We start from the raw sequence: 6,600 nt of genomic DNA, 5'->3' as shown, positions 1-6,600 counted from the left end.
TTGTTTGTTGGAGGATATACGGCCAGACACAGAGGTGGACAATGAATGTCTATTAAAGTGACCCAAAGTGGCCCAACATAATTTGTCTCTGGTTCTGCAGCATCCTAACTTTTTACAGTCACAGAATTCTTATTAGGCAGCCTGAGTCAGCCTGGTAGAATGTTCAGTGAGGGTACAGCTTTTTTCCTGGGAACTTCTAATAACAATTCTGTTGGCTAACCACTACGATTTGTGCATGCAAACTGGTCAGTCCAAATACTGCTTTATATCTGTTTCATAGTGGTAGCAAGGCCCATTCTAGAGACCTGATAAAGATGAATCTAAGGCATTCTTTGGAGAGAGAAATAATTGTAAAAGCCACTAATAAAAAGCCTGACTGTCAGCACTTGTGGAAGCAAAGGCAGGCAGATCTTTGTGAGTTTGAGGCCAGCCTGGTCTACAAAGCTAGTCCAGGGCAGCCAAGATTATACAGAAAAAATGGAAACAAAACAAAGCAAGCAAACAAACAAAAATGCCCTGGACTATATTAATATTGCCAGCCATCATTATCTAAGTATTACTTCTCTCTCCCTCTCTCTTTTTTTTTTTACCCTCTCCATCTACTTTTACACAAATGTAACAGGAATAACATGTTTACAACTAAAGTAAGAACATAGAGTGATGGCCTAAAGAAGCTAAGTTACATCAGGCATAGTGGCACAAGCCATTAATCCCAGCCCTTGAGAGGCAGAGGCAAGCAGATCTCTGAGAATTGGAGGCCAACCTGGCCTACATAGTGAGGTCCAAGACAGCCAGAGCTACATAGATAGACCCCGTCTCAAAAACCAAGAAGAAGAAGAAGTGATAAAGGTTGCAGATAAGAGAAACAGGCATTTTTACCTCCCCCCCCCAAAAAAAAACCAACCCTCTTTACTATTTTTTTAAATTATTTTATTTGTATACATATACATTTATATTATTACACATATATACTGTAGATAACCTATGGCAAGAAGAACTGTGACACAATCAGGAATTATATAAATGTTACATTCTTAGTGTTTTGGCTATTTGTATTTGACGCCCTTAAAGAAGACATCTTTTCTATCTTGGTGCACTTAAATTTTTGAATGTAAATCAGTCTCCATTACATATTGTCATTATCAACTTAGAACACCTATCTAGACCTAAAAACATCTTAACCCCTAAACAATTAAGCTATCAGGTCTTCAACTCCCTCAGAGACTTGAGAAGGAGTAAACTTGATTACCTGAGTATGCCGGGAGTGCAGGTTAGTAGCTTTCCAAATTAAAAGATGACAGAGACAGTTTTCTACCTGAATAGTCACCCAAAACTCCCTATAACATTGGAGCATCTTGTTCAGCCTTCTGGCCCAATATGTCTGACAGACATATTTGTGAGCAGGAACTATTGAGGACTTGCTTACCCTGTCTTGGCAGAGTTCAACCATCGACTCTGCCTGCTATCATACTATTCTTCTGCCAGACTGTATATAATTTCATTTCTAGTTGATGATCTTCTATCTTTCTATCTATCTATCTATGTATCTATCTATCTATGCTTTTGGGGTTTCACCGTAGCCCTGGACTCCTGGAACTCATTCTGTAGACCAGGCTGGCCTCAAACTCACAGTGGTCTGCCTGCTTCTGCCTGCCTCTGCCTCCCGATTGCTGGGATCAATGGTGCATTCCCTCTGAAATTTTAATGTTTGTGCTTGAAGTAATTTTATTCTTTTTTCTTAAATCTAGCTTTTCTTCTTGAGTCTACAGCCATACACCTTGTGTGCAGTGGGTTCCTACTTGTATGGACAGTTGGTTCTCAGTGTCTATGTGACTTAACTCTTCTATGATTTGCAGAGCCACTTTGTTTGACACAGTGTCCCTGTCTGAGGATGTATGTGGATAGTTGCATTACAAAGGAGTGTGATCATGATATAAAAGGAGTATTATCATTTTCAAATCTTCTGAACAAAATTGTCCTCTCCTCATGTACCAAAGATTATTGACAGGAGTAGAAGCAACAGTCCAGTCTTGGGAGAAATCAGGACCCCAGAGCTTTTGTGAGCCTAACTAAATCTCGTTTATTACTTCACAGTCAGAAAGGGAAATGTGACTCCATTGAAGTCATTGTGTAACATTCTCCATTTACTTGTCTTTGACACAGTATGAGTATATCTTTAGGACTTTTCCAATCCTGGCTGACTGTAGCACGTGACCTTGAAGACTCATTTAATCCGGAAACGTGGGCTCTTTGAGTAGACTCCTTTTTTAAGGCATGCATTTAGCAAATTCTGCCCTAAATGTCCTAGTCCAATACTCACACATCCAGAGAGGTTTTATTTTGTATCTAGCATTTGGCCAGTTTATATTAAAAACACCATGAACACTATTGCCTTTCTCAGTGTAGCCTTGGCTGTCTTGGAACTTGCTCTGTAGACCAGGCTGGCCTCAAACTCACAAGAGATCAGCCTGCCTCTGCCTCCTGAGTGCTGGGATTAAAGGTGTGCACCTCCACTGCCAAGTTACAAATCCTTTTTCAAAAACTTTTTTTTTCATTTAACTTAAAACAAAACAAAATATATACCTTTCTCATATTTGATGGTTCTTTTCTATTTCCTTAGCAACAATACCTATATTTTAGTGAAAACCTAGGAAGCTATATGTATACAGAAAGAAAAGCGACATTATATCTTAAATAGCTAGCAATAATGACAGGCAGAAATGTGTTAATACTCCTGTTGATGTTTTTATTTTCTTTTACCAACAAATTTCAATTAAGTTCTTAGGTTTGTTTGAGTCTTATGAACTAGAAGGAACTTGGACTATTTATAATACATGAGCTCTTAGAAGTCAGTTTGAATCAAACCATTGGGGCCTTATTTTATAAACATACCAAATAACATATTGCCACATCCGGTATGCCTCAAGATGAGGGAGTGAACAAGACCAACATACAGACACAGGGAAATGCTGGGATCCGGTGGACTGGGCTCTCTGATGGAGAAAATGAAGCACTCTGGGAGTCAGTGTTTATTATCTGCAGCTGAATATTGTTTTTACATTATTAATATTATTAGTATGCCCGGCTACCAACCAATTAAGACACAGACACTTGTTGTATTTTAAGATAGCCTTAGTTAGTTTGGGGCAGGGCAGATATTAATCCTCTAAACTACTTCCATAGTGGGGCAGCTATGGGATCCCTGCCCCAATCCTATGCCATCTGTTTCTGATAACTTCTATCAAGCTACCTCCCATCCACAATCCCAAGTACTTCCTAATGTTCTTCATCTGGGCCAGATTCTCCGTCCACGCCAGCTATGTGCTTCTCTTCCATCTAACCCGTGGTGGCCTTCGCTTCCCTCCTCTCGTGGTCTCTCTTCCTCTCGTGGCAGTCTTTCTTCTTCCCTCCTTCTCCTTCTCAGGATTTCTCTCTCTCTCTCTCTCTCTCTCTCTCTCTCTCTCTCTCTCTCTCTCTCTCTCTCTCTCTCTCTCTCTCCCCCCCCCCCTCTCTCCTTAACCACACACCTCTATCTCCTCTGCCCTGCCCAGGTGGGATGGTTTTTTATTAATCAAAAGGTGGGTCAGGGAGACAGCAAGCAGTTATTAGCATCAAAATACATCAGACCATCCCCCCAACAGTTGAACAGGGAAGTGGGGTTATTGCATATATTTGAATGCGGATTTACCTCATCTTCGTAGACACAGTCTCTGTGAGGAAGCAGTCTTCGGGCTGTAAAATCCAGGAGGAGAAAGCTGTGGTGGACATTTTCTTTCACACTTGAGCCCCGAGGAAGGCTTTGCAGTCCCTTTGAGCCTTATACCATGACCACATCAACAGCACACATTCATGAAGGACTTCCCTGTGCTCCCCACAACAGAGGTCTAAAGGCAGTGTACTGACACATTGACAGTCCCAAGATGATACGACTTTCCTCTAAAGCTTAGTTATAATACAGAGCAGTAGGCCAGGCATGGTGATGCACACCTGTAACCCCAGCACTGGAAAGGCGGGTGCAAGAGGATCTCCGCAATTTCAAGGCTAACATGTCCTACAGAGAGAGTTCCACATCAGCTTGGGATAAACAGTTGGAACCCTGTCTCAAGAACAAAACACAAAGCAAAGACAAAGCACTAATGATAGTATAGGTGGGCAGCCAGTCCTGGGCTGTGGGTCAAGAGTTAGTTAAAACTTACAGTCCTGGGAAGTGAAGGGTTTCACAGGCGTGGGTGTCAAGGAGGACAGTGTGGACGGATGAGTATTGTTACCTGCCTTATGCCTCCAGAATCAGAACTGTGGAAGTAAAACCTTAAAAATCTGTATGTCTGTGCTTTAACTAGGATGGGCTTGAGGTAGTCATCTTGAGTAATCACCATTTGTATGTTAGTTTTCAAAAGAAGCAAGAGAAGAAATCCCCAGATAGTTAGACCGAGGGACAAAAACCAAAATTCTGTATATTTGAGTCATAAATAAGAATGAAAGATCGGGGGTGGGGGTTGGGGAGGGTGGGCTGGAGAGATGGCTCAGAGGTTAAGAGTACTGACTTCTCTTCCAGAGGTCCTGAGTTCAATTCCCAGCAACCACATGGTGGCTCACAACCATCTATAATGTGCTCTGATGCCCTCTTCTGGCAGAGCACTTATACTTAATAATATAAATAAATCTTAAAAAAAAAAAAAAAAAAGAACCCAATAAAAAGAAGCCAAGTAGTAAATTTATAGACATGTCCTTGAGATATAAGAGGAGCTCAGAGAAAAGCAGAAAGGTCAAAAGATGAAACTTGCCAGCGAGGGTTAATAGCTTCTCTTGTTTGAGAACAACAGAGGGAGCTGCTCTTGCATGGGGACATTTCTAATTAATTAGGAAAACCCCGAGAGCACTGGTTTGTAAGTTAATAGGATGATGTAAAAATCCTAAGAAAATCCCAGAGTGTCTTTTTTTTTTTCTTTTATTGAAAATATTTTTGGGAGGCGGGGCGGGGGGGGGGGCTGAAGAGATAGCTGAGAGATTACGAGTACTGGCTGTTCTTCCAGAGGTCCTAAGTTTAATTCCCAGCAACCACATAGTGGCTCAGAACCATCTATAAGAAAATTGTACACATAATTAATAAATCTTAAAAAATAGTTTTTCATATAATATATTCTGATTATGGTCTCCACTCTACTCCCAAGTCCTCCCCACCCCCATACCCTTCCATCTGGAACCACCTCATTCCTGTCTCTCCTTAGAAAATACACAGGAAGCCGGGTGGCATGGCCTTTAATTCCAGAGCTCAAGGGGCAGAGGCACACTAATCTCTGTAAATTTGAGGCCAGCCTGGCCTATGTATTGAGTTCCAAGACAGCCAGGGCTGTGAGGAGGGAGGGGGAAGGGAAGGAGGGAGAAAAGAAAACAAATAGACCTCTAAGGAATAATAGTAAAATATAGTAAGATAAAACAAAACAAAACAAAACAAAAAAATGGAATAGGACAAAATAAACAGAAGAATAAGAGCCCAATAAAAGGCACAAGAAACGGATATAGATGCAGAGATGCACTTGTTCACATATTCAGGAATCCCATAAAAACACAAAACTGGAAGTCATATATGTTCAAAGCCCGTAGGGTTAAAAACAATACAATGGAATTAAGGAAAAGCCCTACATGCTGCCTCAGTCCCAGAATGTCTTGCTGTGACTCACGAAGTCCCGTAAGCAGTGTTCTCAGGCAGTGTGTGCAGGGATTGGACACCCTCAGGACCTCTGCTCCCTCTAGGCTTTATCTGAGCAGTGCTGTAATAATTCCCTTTGCTACAGAGTGGCGTTCTGTTTGGGGCTTACTGAAGAAGAGACTCGGAGAGGAGTAGAAGGAGAAAGAGGCAGTGTAGAAGAATGAATGAGAGTAAGGATTAAGGAAAGTTGAATTACTCGAGCTGGGCGTGGTGGCGCACGCCTTTAATCCTAGCACTCGGGAGGCAGAGGCAGGGGGATCTCTGTGAGTCAGGACTACAAGAGAAACCCTGTCTCAAAAAAACAAAACCAAAAAACAAACAAACAAAAAACCCAAAAAACAAGAAAGAAATAAAGAAAAGTCACTCTGAATTAACCTTTGGTTTTTCGGTCTCTAAAACCCTTTAAAACAAAATCAAAGCCCAGCACTAGGGGCTGAACTTGGAGCCTGTGAGACAAATGCTGCTGCCGAGCCCTGAAATCCTCATGGGTTGCCTCCTCTTTAGCTTGTTTAAAATTTTTAATAGCATTTTTTTTCATTAATTAATTTATTTACATGTAGGCTCTGTTTTTTAAACAATTAAACTGTATTATACAACCCAACTAGCTTACACAAGAGGGAAAAATGGTTAAAGGGAAAAAAGAGTGAACCTTCCGGTATCCGGTCCACGGGACGGGTCCTTAGGTGTCTCTCTGGCCTGCGTGCTGGTCCAGCCTGTTCGCTGCTCCACACTCGCTCAAGCCTGGTCTGAACCTGTTTTTCTCTCCTCCCCTCCTGCCTGTGTCATCGCCTTCTCCCATTGAGGGTGGATTAGAAAAACAATAGTCCAGGTAGAGTCCCCAGGTCTGCTTTCTGAATTCCAGGCCCAGGATGGCTCCACTCAGTCTATCA

Source organism: Acomys russatus, chromosome 1, assembly GCF_903995435.1.
Source record: "Acomys russatus chromosome 1, mAcoRus1.1, whole genome shotgun sequence".
Lineage (NCBI taxonomy): Eukaryota > Metazoa > Chordata > Mammalia > Rodentia > Muridae > Acomys > Acomys russatus.
The sequence above is the reverse complement of the archived record's forward strand: the minus strand, read 5'-3'. Positions refer to the sequence as shown.